We start from the raw sequence: 15,481 nt of genomic DNA, 5'->3' as shown, positions 1-15,481 counted from the left end.
AGTGAAGGGCTCCGGTAATTTCGACAACCTTGGGTTCTTTAACGTGCACTGACATCGCACAGTACACGGGCCTCAAGAATTTCACCTCCATTGAAATTCTACCGCCACGGCCGGGATCGAAACCGCGGAATTTGGGCCAGCAGCCGAGGTTTGAAGAGACTTCTTGAACTTATTTATCAATGATAACAAAACATGCACCACATGCACCATGAGATTAGAAGACAAGCACGAGCCAAAGCCTTACATAAATGCTTACAGTGTGCTGAAACAATTTATGTAGATGTTTGAGAATACGAAAATACAAATGCCTTTGCAATTGTGGCTGTGAACGAGAAGAGCTGCAACATCGCCTCGGCAACAATCAAAACGAAATCCTCTGAAGCGGCAGAATCATCAGCTATGGACCTTGGCATAGCGTATACCAAAGAGAGCACCATTCTTAGCGACTCGAAAATGGCTATAAATGATTTCGCAAAAGATCGAACAATATAGCCCGAGGCTTCGCCGACCGGGCAGCGGATGAGTCTGGCTCCCTTAATTTCACGAAGGACCCCATTATCACGAATCATGATCAAGCTAATCAGTTTAAACTAATGAGGAAAACTTTGCCCCCTCCGCACAAAGGTCTGATTAACGAACAAAACGTTACGTGGCGTCGTCTACAGACGGGATCGATACGCATCCCATCGCTCCTCGCTCTCATTATTGTGATCAGTACAACGCCGATTACAGACACCGCGGCCAACAAGGCAACTACGCTCATATCCTAAGGGATTGCAAAATGGAGCCACCTCCGGATGACCTAGTTACCCATCCTTCTCTCGAGCGGTGGGAGACCGTGCTGCCTAGCTCTGACACTAGAACCAAAGTTCCGGCGGTGGATGTTGGGTGACAAAGTCGGTGAGGGCTATGTGCTCTCGACCACTTAACCAAGCTCTTTCCGACGAATAGAATGTTTTACAATCAATCAATGATCACAAACACTCTGTGTCACAAAAACTGCACTAAATCTGTAGAATTTCCTTAAAAAGCACTTTCAAACCTGCCGCAAAACGCTAACCCCCACTCCTTTCGTAAATCTCCACGACAGACAAACGAGATGGCGCAACCTGTGCAATAGAAGTCCGAGCGGCTCGTTTAATGTCGTCGTCTCTGAGACGATTCGAAAATTCAACTTCTTATGATCGAGTCGAGCAGTTGCAGCAATCAGATGTGGTATTAAAGCAATTCTGCCGACAAAGTGTCGCTTCTGCTGGGAACTTTTTCTTGAACAAATCACCAGTTCAACTGAGAGAGGCATTCTACAGCAATTTATCAATTTCGCAGCACGCTAATGTATACAAAGCTGCTAATTATTACCAACATAAATAATGATAATTACACGACTAATCATGATCCAAGAAATTTAAGGTGATTGAGAATTATTAAATAAATTCAATATGACCAAGAACCTCTCATTAAATGGATTACGAAGTCTGACTCCAGAGAACTAAAAGATGAATAATAACAAATAAAGATGAATTAGAAGAGAATTATAGAAAGATGAAAAAAAAGCCGATACATATAGAGTAAAAGAAAATAAACAAATACACATAATAAAGTACACATCAGTCACAGCCGTAAAGTCACTGGAAAATTTTCCAGCAACTGAAGTGCAGCCACAGCCTAAGCCTTCACCAACAATCAATGCAACAGGTCAGCATAATGATCACCAGAGTATCACAGAGAAGATTTGGCATCAAGGAGAGTGACACGATCAAGTTAGTCAAGAGCCTGGTGGTCAGCCGCATAACATACTCACTCCCCTACCACAAGATTACACACCACGAAAAAGAACAAGCAGACACTTTAATCAGGAAGGCTTTCAAGACGGCCCTAAATCTACCAAGAAATACGTCAAACGAGAAGCTCCTCAGGTTGGGAGTCCACAATACGTTTGACGAGCTAAAGGAAGCTCAAATAGGGGCCAAATGTAGAGGCTCCAGCAGTCAACCACCGGCCGAGCGCTCCTCCGAAGGCTGGGCTACTTAAGTGAAGACGTGGAAGGCAGGGTTGCGTGCATACCTGATAACATTCGCCAAATACTCAGGGTGTGCCTAATCCCTCGCAACATGGACCCTAATCTGCACGCAGGGAGAAGGGCTGCGAGAGCAGAGTATGTAGAAAAGCACTTAGCTGAAAAAACAAATGTAGTATACACAGATGCGGCTTTGCATCGATGGAACAGAAAGACGAAGGAACACAGAGTAGTATCGGTGGTGGTGAACCATTAAGGGGACCTAGTCACCAGTATATCACAGAGCGGCTGCAGAGTATCCGAGGGGGAAGAAGCTGCTCACAATAATCACTGACTCAAAGAAGCATGCAGGCACTACACTAATGGTAGGATCAGCAAGGGAGCGCTACACATCCTCCAGGCGGGACCCCCGAACAAAGAAATTCAGCACAAAATTTTTTGGGTGCCGGGGCACACCGTGGTTATTGGGAATCAGAGGGCCCACGATCTAGCTCGCGAGCTTACCAACCGAGCAGATACATCAAGGGACCTTGAGCCCGCCACAACGGTGGAACCATCGTACGCGGAAATCCTAAATCACTACAGAGGACAGAGGATAGCGTATCCTCCACCACACCAGCTATTAACGCAATATGAGGCAGTCGGTTGGCGTAGACTGCAAACAGGAAGCTTTCATAACTTGCACATTCCTCACAAAATGTTTCCGAAAAAGTACGCGGACACATGCAAGTGGTGTGGAGCCACCCCCACTTTATACTATATTACATAGGAGTGTAAAAACAATTATTCATTCTATAAACTAAGAGAGCCCAATGCGGAACAGTGGGAGAGCCTGCTCACCAGTAGCGTGCTGGCGGTCCAAAAAGGACTGGTCCAGCATGCGTATGAGGTAGCAAGACTCAGTGGGGCCCTGGAATAAGGGCACCAACCATGGAAGACTCGGAACTTCAACATGAAGACACCCGGGTCCCGCTGAATCGACCAATTTTTGGCGCCAATAAAGTTTTTTTTCTCTCTCTCTCTCTCCAGCGACTCTACTGCGCCCGAGTACCCGGCATCGAGCCCCACCGCACAGAGGCTGCGTTTCCATGGAGGCGTAACGCAATAGGAGCCCGTGTGCTGCGCGATGTGAAGGTGTGCGATGTCAGTGCAGGTTAAAGCCGCCCATTTATTCGGAATTATTCCGCAGCCCTCCACCCGCCGCGGTGGCTCAGTGGTTAGCGCGCTCGGCTACTGATCCGGAGTTCCAGGGTTCGAACCCGACCGCGCCGGCTGCGTTGTGATGGAGGCGAAAAGCCAAGGCGCCCATGTGCTGTGCGATGTCAGTGCACGTTTAGATCCCCAGGTGGCAGAAATTATTCCGGAGCCTTCCAGTACGGCTCCTCTTTCGTTATTTATTCTTTCACTCCTTTCTTTATCCTTTCCTTACGGCGCGGATCAGATGTCGGCCGATATGTGAGACAGATAGTGCGTGATTTCCTTTAACGAAAAACCATGCCAATTTTCCGGAGCCCTCCACTACGGCATCTCTTTCTTTCTCTCTTTCTTTCTTTCCCACCTTCCATCACGGCGTGGTTTTCACCAAGAAATGGGACACTTGCAGCGCGAGTTCCTTTCCTCAAAATCCACTTGGATCCTAATTCTTAAAAACCATAATGACAGCGTGCGGTAGGTTTCCATTCGGGTTCATTTTCTTGCTATGCCTGATTTGCTTATTAGAAACTTGAAGGCGTATTTTGAACATAACGGATATTTTAGATTGAGTCTGGCTGCGGAGGCAGCCCTCTAGTCCATTTGGCGACTCGGTCTCCACGGATTATCCGTAGGAGTACCTGCTTGAGTAACTCGGCACATAATGCAGGCATTTTTGTATGATGCTCATCATCACTTTTATTCTGAGCGGTGTTTGTGTCATGAGCCATAGTTCAAGCAGCTACTCTGCTTGCAAGATTGTCGTCATCATCAGACTGACTACGCCTGTGCAGCGCGGAGGCTTCACGCATATCCTGCAGACTAGACAAAGAAATTTGGTTAATGCCGACGCCTAGGGCATATTATACCGAGCAGTCTCTTTCTTATACTGTTCCAGTATTATTAAATAAATTCAACAAAGAATTGTTTGACCCCTTTCAGCATTGAAGTGATGTTATTAAGCGATTTTTTCTTAGGAAGATTACGTAATATTGCACTCAGTTTAAACCTATACTTGTTATTATTTTTTTCGTTTCCCCATGACCAGTTATTTGTTTTTCTAATACCTATGTTTGTGCTGCAATGTATAGCGCTGCTTTTTTACGAAGTGTTATTTTCAGTGTTTATTTGGAAAATTGAAAATCTCTGCCTGTGTACTGTACTGCCAAGTTGATAAAGGGGGCTGGACCTCTGTCAAGCTTACGAGCTTTTAGTCCTGTCTCCTTCTCTGTCCAAGAGAAAATAAAGACTGAATGACTGATGTATCTCCAATTGACCCTGTCCTGTGCCCGCTGCGGCCATGCTATCTCTCCAAACTACAAAATCTCATCCGCCCTCTGCCCTGCTTGCGTTCTCTTGGAATCCATTCTGCTAATCTTAAACACGATCATTCCCGGCCCACGCCCATCATTGCAGTGAACCTGAAAACTAAACGCTTGCGCAATATAACGTGCATTTATGATGTTTTCTGTCGGTGTAACACATAGTAGAGAGTAGTAAATGGCTTTACAAAAACAGACGGGCCCCAATGAGCTGTCCTGACGGTTAATACCACCTGACCACGCACTCCCTTTCGTGTAGGAGTAGAAAGAACCTGAAACAAAATTTTCGAAAGAAATACATCCATGACATTCAGGAATGCGGGTCCCAAGAGTTCTTCTCGTTCCCCTTTCGAGGTCAAAGGCCTCACATGATGCCTGCTTGAGCCAGTTTGACATGCATGCAAAAACGCTCGCGATTTCTTCCACCGCGGCTCCAAAACAAGGTTAGAGCGGCCGCCGCTTGAGTGGTGAGGCCGGAGCGGCAATTTTTCTTTAAAGAACGAAATGGCGTAGTAACTGACTCACTCCTTTGTGGACACCTGAAACGCGCCGCAAGGGAACTGAGGAAGTGAAAATTACTCTAACGCCCTCTGCTACACACTTCCTTCTTCCTTTCTTCTCTCACTCTCCTTTATCCTCTCCTTTACGGCTCAGTTGAGGGGTAAGCCGAGATGTGAGGAAGATGTTGAGCTATTGACTTCCTCAAAAAACAATTTTTCCTTTTCCATAACCCGCCGCGGTGGCTCAGTGGTTAGGGCGCTCCTCTACTGATGAGGAGTTCCCTGGTTAGAACCCGACCGCGGCGGCTGAGTTTAGATGGAGGCGAACGCTAAGGCGCCCGTGTGCTGTGTGATGTTAGTGCACGTTAGAGATTCCCAGGTGGTCCAAATTATTGCGGAGTGCATCACTACGCCACCACTTCCTTCCTCTCTTCTTTCGCTACCTCCTTTATCCGTTCCCATACGGCGCGGTTCAGGTGTCGCCGATATGCGAGACTGATAATGCGCCATTTCCTTTTTCCAAAAACCAAATTTTCAACGCAATCTCTCCCGCCGCGGTGGCTCAGTAGTTAGGGCGCTCGACTACTGATCCGGAGTTCCCGGGTTCGAACCCGACCGCGGCGGTTGCGTTTTTATGGAGGAAAAACGCTAAGGCGCCCGTGTGCTGTGCGATGTCAGTGCACGTTAAAGATCCCCAGGTGGTCGAAATTATTCCGGAGCCCTCCACTGCGGCACCTATTCTTCCTTTCTTCTTTCACTCCCTCCTTTATTCCTTCCCTTACGGCGCGGTTCAGGTGTCCAAAGATATATGAGACAGGTACTGCGCCATTTCCTTTCCCCAAAAAACCAATTATTATCAACGCAATCTCAACCGCGCTTTAAGGGAAGGGATAAAGGAGGGAAGAAAAGAAGAAAGGAAGAAAAAGGTGCCGTAGTGGAGGGCTCCGGAATAATTTTGACCACCTGGGGGATCTATAACGTGCACTGACATAGCACAGCACACGGGCGCCGTTTGCGTTTTGCCTCCATCGAAACGCGGCTGCCGCGGTAGGGTTTGAAGTCGGGTACCCCGGATCAATATCCGGGCGCCTTAACCACTGAACCACCGCGGCGGGGTCCATTTTGGTCTGTTTTCCTTTAGCACAGGCATTGTTACCAGACTCTGCAAGATGTGCTTTTGTCACGTAGAACTGCGCAATAACACATCATGCGCCATGAATCGGGTGTTGAATCACTCATAACGAGCAAGCAATCGGTGGTTGGAAAGTCGGCAAAAAAAAAAAAACGCAATGGGCACGCAATGAAGACTTGCGCTGCGACAGATTAGACAAGGTGGAAGAAGAGCTTTGCCCCGTGCTGGCACGCGCTCACGTAGCAGAAGAAGAAGACACCACGAAGAAGAAGAAGAAACGGACGTGCTGACGTGTTCATGCTGGCCGCTGCTGTTTTCTGCATCTTGTGGTGGTTCCGGCTTGTTCATCCTTTTTGAGCCCGTACTACGTTGGGGGGTTTTGGCCAAAGCGTAAAGACGCAGTTCATGTGAACCTGAGAGCGCGTTTTGCTGAGAGATGTCGTTGACTTCCTCGGGTGGAGGGTCGGCAGCTTGGTTTGCCAGCTTGCCAGCCCAAAGCCTGCCACTTGAGTCCTTCCACAAAAATGGCATTGATGCGGTTCCCGTGGCTATCGTCCCAATCGGTGAGGGTGCGATCAAAATGAAATCCCCAAAACTAATTCAACAGGAGCTAAGATCATTGACTGCCCAATACCTGCAGATCTCTGAAGTGCGTCCATTTGGCCGTCGAGGAACTGTATGCAAGTCCTCGGACATAGCTTGTGTTGCAGAGTTGCTTAAGTGCACAATTTTCAGCTCGCTGCCGGTGAAAGCATTCATTCCCAAACAGCTTGCATGTGTCAAGGGTATCCTAACAGGTGTCGACCCAGCATCATCCCCGCAAGAAATTCTACAGGAATTTCAGGATGAAGGCGTTGGATTCCTTTCAGTCTACCGCTGCAGTAGAGAGGTAAACGGCTCGCGCGTTGCTACTGAGTCTGTAATACCAACTTTTGCTGGCTCTTCTTGGTTTGCTGAACCAAAAATCTGGCCGATTGTATATCCTCTAGAACCTCGCCCTCTTCAATACACCAACTGTTGGCGGTTCGGGCATAGCGGCAAAGCATGCAAGTCGGAGACCCGCTGCCGTTTATGCGGACAAGGTCATTCTGCTGATAACTGCACCTCAGAGCAGCCTCATTGTTGCCTCTGCAGCAACATTCACTCAGCTGATGATGCCAACTGCGCAAAACGTGGTGAAGAGCGTAGCTTGTTGGACATTATCAAAGAGAAGCGGTGCTCAAGAGCCGATGCTTACGCTGTACTTAAAAGGAAAAAAGATTCATATGCTAGTCGTGTGCGCGCTTCTTTTGGGGACATTGAGTCCAACTTCACTGCCTCAATTATGACCACAGTAGAAAAAGCTCTTAATAATGTGGTTGAGCGAAAGCTAAACACTTTCTCTGAGGCGTTGGCTCAGTTTGTTGCAGTTCAGTCTGCGTCACCATCAACACCCGTCCTGGCCGCAACGTCTGCATCTGTTTCAGCTTCTGCAGCTAGTGCTAGCCGCTCTACATCACCTTCTGATGCTCCCCAGGTCCCACCTCACATCTCTGTTCCTAGCAGTAAATGTCGCAGTTACATCTGCACAACAGATGTCGAAATGTCGTGCCCCACGCAGAAGCGCCCGGCTTCCTCATCACCATGTAATTCTAGTTCTCCACAGATGAACGCTAGAAAGGGACCACCCAAACTTCATCCCCATGTTGATATCCTTAAAGAGGCAGTTTCGGCCTCTTCAATTGGTCAATAATCGTGACAGGTATGAAAGTGTTACAATGGAATTGCCGTTCGTCTTGTCTTCTCTTCCAGGTCTAGACATACTTATTCACAAGCATAAGCCTGATATTGTACTTTGACAAGAAACGTGGTTATCACCGTATAAATCATTTTCAATGAGAAACTTTCGAGTTTTCAGGCCAGATCGAAATGTTTGCAGGGGAGGTGGACTGGTAACCATGCTATCTTAAATTTTGTCATCAAGAATCTATCTCTAAGAAAATTCTCCCTGACTGTGAGCTTTTAGCGATCAAAATTTCATTTCCGCATTGTGCTGATATTACAATTGCTAATGTCTATTTTCCTTTAGGTATGCACAGGACAGCTTGGTGACTGGCACAAACAGTGCAGTCATCGCAGGAGATTTTAATTCTCACCGTAGTGACTGGGGAAGTCGCACTGATTCCTGCGGCCAGCTTCTCTGGTCGTGGCTGTCTCCAAATGCTGTACGCTGCTGCAATTCTAGAGAAATAACCTTTATGCGAGGGGTTGCTCGCTCAGTCATTGACTTAACATTATCAGCAGGTAGGCTAGATGTGACTGATTGGTCGACAGAGGAATCGGGTACGTCTAGTGACCACTTTCCTATAACTTTCACTATCCGTTTATCTCCTCTTAAAACTAGTTGTGTAACCCATATATTTGTCAACCACAAAATTTATAAAAATCTGATGTCCGCCTCACTTGCTTCTATAGTTAATACAAGCCGGGATGACAGAGCTCTGCAGACGGTTTCATTTTCGCAAAATGCAATAGACCACTCAATATTCGCGGTGCCCGCAGCAGCCTCTAATCAACAGCCGTCTCCTTGGTGGACAGAAGAATGTGAGAAGGCCTATCGTCGCAGAAAAGTGGCCTGGAAGAGGCTGTCCTGAAACCAGAGTCCAGCTATTTGGTTAAATTACAAATTCTTCTCTGCATCTTTCAAAAGAACACTTGCAAAAGCCAAGGAGCCGTACAACCAAAATTTTAACACATATCTTTCAAATCCTCGTCATCGGAAAGCCCTGTATAGATTCATGGAACGTAACAAGAGTTCTGCCGTCCATCTTCTGACTAGTTCAACAGTGTTATCACCACCAAAGGCTCAGAAGAGCCTGGAGTGTATTGCTCAGGGATTGGCGTTACGCTTCCAGACGCAGAGAAATGTCCCTTTGTGCACAATTTCACCCTCTTCGGATTATACTGAGGTTGACCCATCAGAGCTCCTCTCAGTCCTGGCAATGTTGCATCCTGTAGCTCCTGGACTAGATGGTGTCACTCATGGTATGATTAAAATTTTTTGCCGAGGAGTTTACAAGCGCCCTCTTAGATATTGTCAATGCTTCTCTGGAAAATGCATACATTCCAAGCATTTTGAAGACGCCGAAAATTATTTTAATAACGAAAGATGTAGAAAAAAGATACGCCTTAGATAATTTTCGGCCAATTGCGCTGACTTCAAATTTAGTCAAATTAATAGAAAGAATAGTGAACATTCGCCTCACAAAACATGTTCATGACATCAACGGTCTCAGCTCAGCTCAGATTGGCTTTCATCGTGGATGCTCTATATGGTCCGCGCATGTGGATCTAGAGAGCAGAATCCGGCTCTCCGTACGCAGAAGAAAAGTTTCAGCTTTGGTCACTCTTGATGTAGCAAAGGCCTATGACAGTGTAGAGCATACTATTTACTTAACAGACTTGCTGAGTTAAATCCTCCAACCTACGTTTATGCGTGGATATCTGAATTTCTGAAGGACAGATTCTTTTACTGCGCCGAGGGAACCCTATGTTCAAATACATATTATCAATCAAGAGGTGTGCCGCAAGGATCGGTGCTATCCCCTCTGCTTTTTAATATTTTGGTCAGTGGCATCCCCATTCGTCCTGATCTAACAATTTTTGTGTATGCAGATGACATAGCTTTTTTCGCCTCGGCCAGGGATATCCACTCCCTTTACCACTATCTGCAGGGATATTTGGATGCTCTTGGAGTATGGTTTCACGGCATTAATTTAACCCCGAATGTTGACAAATGCGGCGTTTTGGTATCTACTCCATACACACCTTTGCACATTTCATTAGTCTATCGCTCTCTTCAGATTCCACCAGTGGAATCCGTAAAATAACTGGGTGTTACTTATCACCCAGCATTAGATTGGAGCCTTCATATAAAGAACAATGCGTTTCAAGGAGAACGCGCTCTAGGCCGGCTGACAAGAATCGCCAATAAAAAGTTTGGGATGCGCCGCGACATGTTATTGTTAACGTACAAAGCCTACGTAAGACTATACTTGAATTTGGTTACATTCTGTTCTCTGGTAGCGCAAGCTACAAGATTCAACCCTTAATCTTACTGGAAAGGCGCGCTCTCCGCCTCTGCCTTGGTCTCCCAAAATCAGTTTCAAACGCCCTGCTTTATCTGGAAGCCTGTATCCCTGATCTAACTTCCCGTTTTCAAATACTCACGGTGCGAACTTTCCTCAGGTCGATGGACCCAGTGACTGATGTCAGTACTTTTATTTTTGTGTCTCAGCCGGCCTTATTTTTTTCTCATCATTGGCCACGGTATCAATTGCCACAAATTATGTTAACGCAGAACCTTTTAACACCGATTGGTGTTGATCTCAGTTCTTTGCAGTGGGTTGATGACACGCCGGCAGCAGTGGAATTCTTTTTCGACCACATCTTCCCATCTCATGCGAAACACATACCCAAAAACATTTTAAACGGTATTCTCTCGGATCACATAGAGGAATACCCCCATCATACGGTGCTTGCTACCGATGCCTCCGTCAACTACCAAAATGCTGCAGTTGACATCTTTTCGCAGGATTTGGCATGCAGCTTTTCTGTCCGCATCCCAGATTATATTCCTATTTTCTTTGCGGAATTTTTGGCTCTTGGAATCGCCATTCACAAAATCCCATGGCATGTGTCTCATGTTATTATTCTCGCTGATTGTCAGTGTTAGTCTCCCTTTACACTTCACACGAAGATTTTTTGCGCCGTATCCTGCGATTTGTGGTCCCATGCACTTTGAAGGTGGTCCGTTTTGTCTGGGTCCCTGGCCATGCAGGTATTCATTGAAATGAGGTGGCTGATTACTTAGCAAGGTCGGCTCTTGACGGGTCAGTGACACATCCCGTCCCGAATTTCAGCCTGCTGGCGATCTCCAGGTTTCACCGGTTCCTACATATATCAGCCAGGTTACGAGATCTCTTACTAAACACCACTGACTATCAGCACTTAGCATATAATTGGAACGTCCGTTCGTGTAAATCTAGGCTTTGTGAGGTAACAATGACGCGGTTGCGGTGCAGGATTCCAAGTTTGAATTTATATCTATGTAGGTGTGTGTTCACACCGACGAGCATATGTGACGCAAGTTGGAAAGTTGAATCTTTAGACCATTTTTTCCTCTACTGCCCAAAGTTCGCACTTCCGAGAAAGATTTCGCTGGAGGTCCCTCTCTCCAGGTTAGGGCTCCCTTTTTCTTTGCCAGTATTATTATCGTTTGGTGCGAACGCCAAGGGATTTGCATTGGGTTCTTTTTGTGGGTTTCTCCACGATTACATAATTGCAACTGGTAGGTTGATGTGCTAATTCTTTTAAAGTTCTATGAGCTCTTATTTTTTCACCAAAATGTTGTCTGTTATTTAACTGCTAATATTGTTCGGTTGTTTTTATTCATTGGTTTACCAAAATTCACGATTGGTGCTACAATTTTGTCATCTTCCATGGAAACTTCTTTGCTTATTCTACTACACCTTGGCCAATCTCCCCGCGTGGGTATGTGCCATATACCTGGGGTGAAGAAGAAGAAAAAGAAGAAGCGTCGTCTCTCGCAGCTCTGCAAGCTTCAAGAAAGTGCTTTCTGGCAAGAACGCATAGCCTCAACTTTGCATACCTTTGGTCTTCAGAGATTTCCACTGGCACTGCTGCAAATAATATCCACTGTCCGCCTGCCATCGCCTCATCAGGATTACTTTGTCGCCTTCTTTCCTGGTATAAATCATTAAACAGTTAGCCTCTCTTGCGCAGTGCGTCTTGCGTGTTACTGACGAGCGTGATGACGTGGGTTCAATTCTGAGCTGCGCTAGGACGCTTTTAATGAACATGACCGGAAGAGGAATCGTGTGCGGGGATTTCGGTATGCCTTGAAGGTAACCTGAACCACCACCTTGACAGCGACAAGAAAAGCCTTGGAGACAGTACCGTACCGAGAAATTAACTGCAGGCAACCGGCACTTTGTCGCTTTTTTTCATGTGAAGCTATCTGTTTCGTGTTCCCTTGACTTTCGCCTCGAGGCGTATCCTCGCTTTTCAGTGCAGTGAAAGGCAATGTTCCCCATGGAAACGCTGGTCTCATTACAATACTAGAATTCTGAGTGCCGGACACAATTAGCGCGGGTTTGATCCCCTTCCCTCGCCAATGGCGGGTGCTTTATTTCGTCATGATGATGCCAGAGAGCAGCCACAAGAGAAGAAACGGGCGTTACTTAAACGGCTCTGTTAGCAACTGCAACGCGGCTGCTGTCCATGACGTAATGAACATGACTGTAATGTTAATCGAATGTTCATGCAATGACTAAGGACTCCTTCATTTACACCTCGTCCTTGCCCACACACAGGCGCCATGTCGAAGGAGCCCAGCCAGCTTAAGCACACCAAAAAGGACTACAGAAGACCCGTCGGAGCGTGAGCAGTGTACACGCTCCTGTGACCTACGCGGTAGACGGATCCTCATTGCGCATGGTCATTGGCACCACAAGCTCCCTCGACCCCGCGCCATCCACTGCAGCCTCCAGCGTCAAAGCCGCCAACCACAGAACCGATGGTGAGTCACCCGTCGACAAGCCGTTGGCCACCGAAGGCGGAGTTGTGTCGTCAGTGCCGGTAGCAGCTGGCGAGAAATTCAAGCAACTTGAGGTCAGGGATGCAACTCCAGCGGGCAACCCAGCTGACGTGGTGACGCTCTCAAATGCACCGGATGCAGTCGCTGTTCCTGTGGCTGCTCAGGTAATAACACGTACTTGCCTTTTATTTCAGTTCATACACAGTCTGACTCCTCGGTGTGGCTGATTTGATAAACATCCCTGATGATAACTGCTGTCCTAGTCTCGCCGAAATATGGTTCGAATGGCAGAACAACACGGTGTTCTTTCTTCACGAGTAATTTAAAGTCTCCACTTGGATTGATTGTTCATGATGAAAAAGAAACAGCGGTCAACTGGGATTCAATAATTCGAACGAGGAAGCCGAGCCGCGAATTTCGCAAGCAGCGTCACCTGTTAGGCAAAGAGGAAGCCGACGCGAGGAGCTGCGGGCTAACTGGAGGAATGTGAAGAAGCACATAGATCACAGACATGTCTGGAAGTCGGGGGGTGGGCGAGGGAGGGTCATTTTTTAAAGTTAGTTCTCGGCAGGTGGCGGAGCCTGGACACAGCTCTAGAACTCTACTCAGTACGCACAGCACTGTGTGCTCTGGTTTTAAAGCCGTCATTTCTTTGTTCTTCGTGCTTGTCGGGCTGGTTACCACGGCGAGTTACCATGCAGTTACCTCGAGAATCGTATAGCAGCTGTATTTTACCGGCAGTCACCTGAAGGGCAGAAACTTGGAGGATAACGAAAAGGGTTAAACTTGAATTGAGGACAGTGCATCGCGCTATGGAAATAAATATTGCCACACTGCTCACATTCTGCGAGCGCCGCCATGCGGCCGAGCGGCATTACTGGGCTCGTGTGGGAGCGAATAAGAGGACGTTCCCGTTCGAACGCGCGCTGCCATATTACTTGAGGAGGAGAAGAAGAAGAACGCGCTGCTGGGTTTCTGGCCTTCGGATTAAAAAAAGCCCCTTTTCGTGCCGCCCTACGTTTGTCGGCGACATTTTGGTGGAGGTGCTGGGTATCGTTCCATGAACGCTCACCCCGAGGGCAACTCTGACGCTGATCAGCGACGCTTGGACACAACACCCGTCCACAAAGCGAGGCGCCGCCTGCGAGGCCTGCAACCTGAGTGTCAGCCACTGACGAGGCCGGTGCGTACCATGACGTCTACTACAGGCAGTCAGACAGGCCAGCCTTCCGGCACTGTCCCGCCCGTTGTAGTTCTCACCCCTCGCTCACCACCATCCTTCCACGGCGATCGGTTTGAGGACGTCGAGGACTGGTTGTCCAGCTTTGACCGTGTGGCCACTTTTAACCAGTGGGACGACGACCGAAAACTACGAAACGTCTATTTCTCGTTCCAAGACTCTGCGAAAACATGTTTCGAGAACCATGAGGCATCCTTTAAGAACTGGGAAGCGTTCCGCTGTCAGTTGCTGGCTATTTCAGCACAAACGCACGCAAGGAAAATGCCGAACTCGCCCTTCGCACCAGGTCACAGCAGGCGAACGAAAGCGTCGCTATGTTTATTGAAGACATGGCACGTCTTTTCAATCGGGCTGACCCTGCATTGCCAGAGGCTGCCAAGGTGCGCCACCTCATGCGTGGTGTGAAGGAGCAGCTCTTCGCTGGCCTCATACGCGACCCACCAAGAACCGTCGCTGACTTCGCTAAAGAAGCCACAGGCATGGAACGTTCCTTACAGGAACGCAGTGCGCAGTACGGTCGTCCGGGAAGTGTTGCGGCCAGCAACTATTGTGCGTCCCTGCCAGTCGCCGGGCACGAGGCTCTTCGGGAGCTTGGAGGAGTGTAGTTCGCGAAGAACTGCGCAACCTCCGCATAGATGCTCCACGTGCCAGTGTTGCAGCTGTAGCCGATGCCGTCCGCGAGGAAATTCGGCGAGCAGTCCAGCCACCACCGGCACCACAGCCGGAGCCGTACGCCAGCAGCTACAACGAAGCCCTACGGACACCGCAGCCGGAGCCGTACATCATGAGCTACAGTGAAGCTCTGCGGAGACCTGCGCCAGTTCCACATGCGTTCCGCCCTGCTGCCGAACAAACGCAGGGGTACTTTCCCTCCGCCGAGCTGCGTGACCCGCGCCCTGTTCGAAAAGCTGACGTGTGGCGCACACCCAACAACCGGCCACTATGCTACCACTGCGGGGAGCCCGGTCATATCCTCCGCAACTGCCCCTACCGGCGGATGGGATTAAGAGGATTTCCACCGAGCGCACCTCGACTGCGCTATGGTGAGAGACCGCGAGACATTGAGCAGTACCTGGCCGATAATGTGCTGCCCTCAACGCCTCCACGACGCCAGTCTAGGTCGCCGTCTCCAAGACGAGTTCCTCCACCCAGTCATACACCATCATCTGGCCAATTCAGAGGCACGTCTCCCCGCCGGGAAAACTGAAGACGGCGTCCTCTGGAGGTAGGACCGCCGCTGCCGCAGACAGTGAACAGCCTCCATCCGACAATTTTATGCGACGACCCCAACCACCGACCTTAAAGACGATCCCACCGCCGACCTCACCGACGACCTCAGCGACGACCCCATCGACGACGGCACCAAAAACCTCGCCGACAAATTGTCAAACAATTGTTTCCGCCGCCGAAATTCTTGTTGCCGCCGATGGCTATGACGTATCTGCACTCGTCTATACCGGAGCCGACTTTTCTGTCATGAG

This window comes from Amblyomma americanum, chromosome 5 (genome assembly GCF_052857255.1).
Source record: "Amblyomma americanum isolate KBUSLIRL-KWMA chromosome 5, ASM5285725v1, whole genome shotgun sequence".
Lineage (NCBI taxonomy): Eukaryota > Metazoa > Arthropoda > Arachnida > Ixodida > Ixodidae > Amblyomma > Amblyomma americanum.
This window is presented reverse-complemented; position numbering follows the sequence as displayed.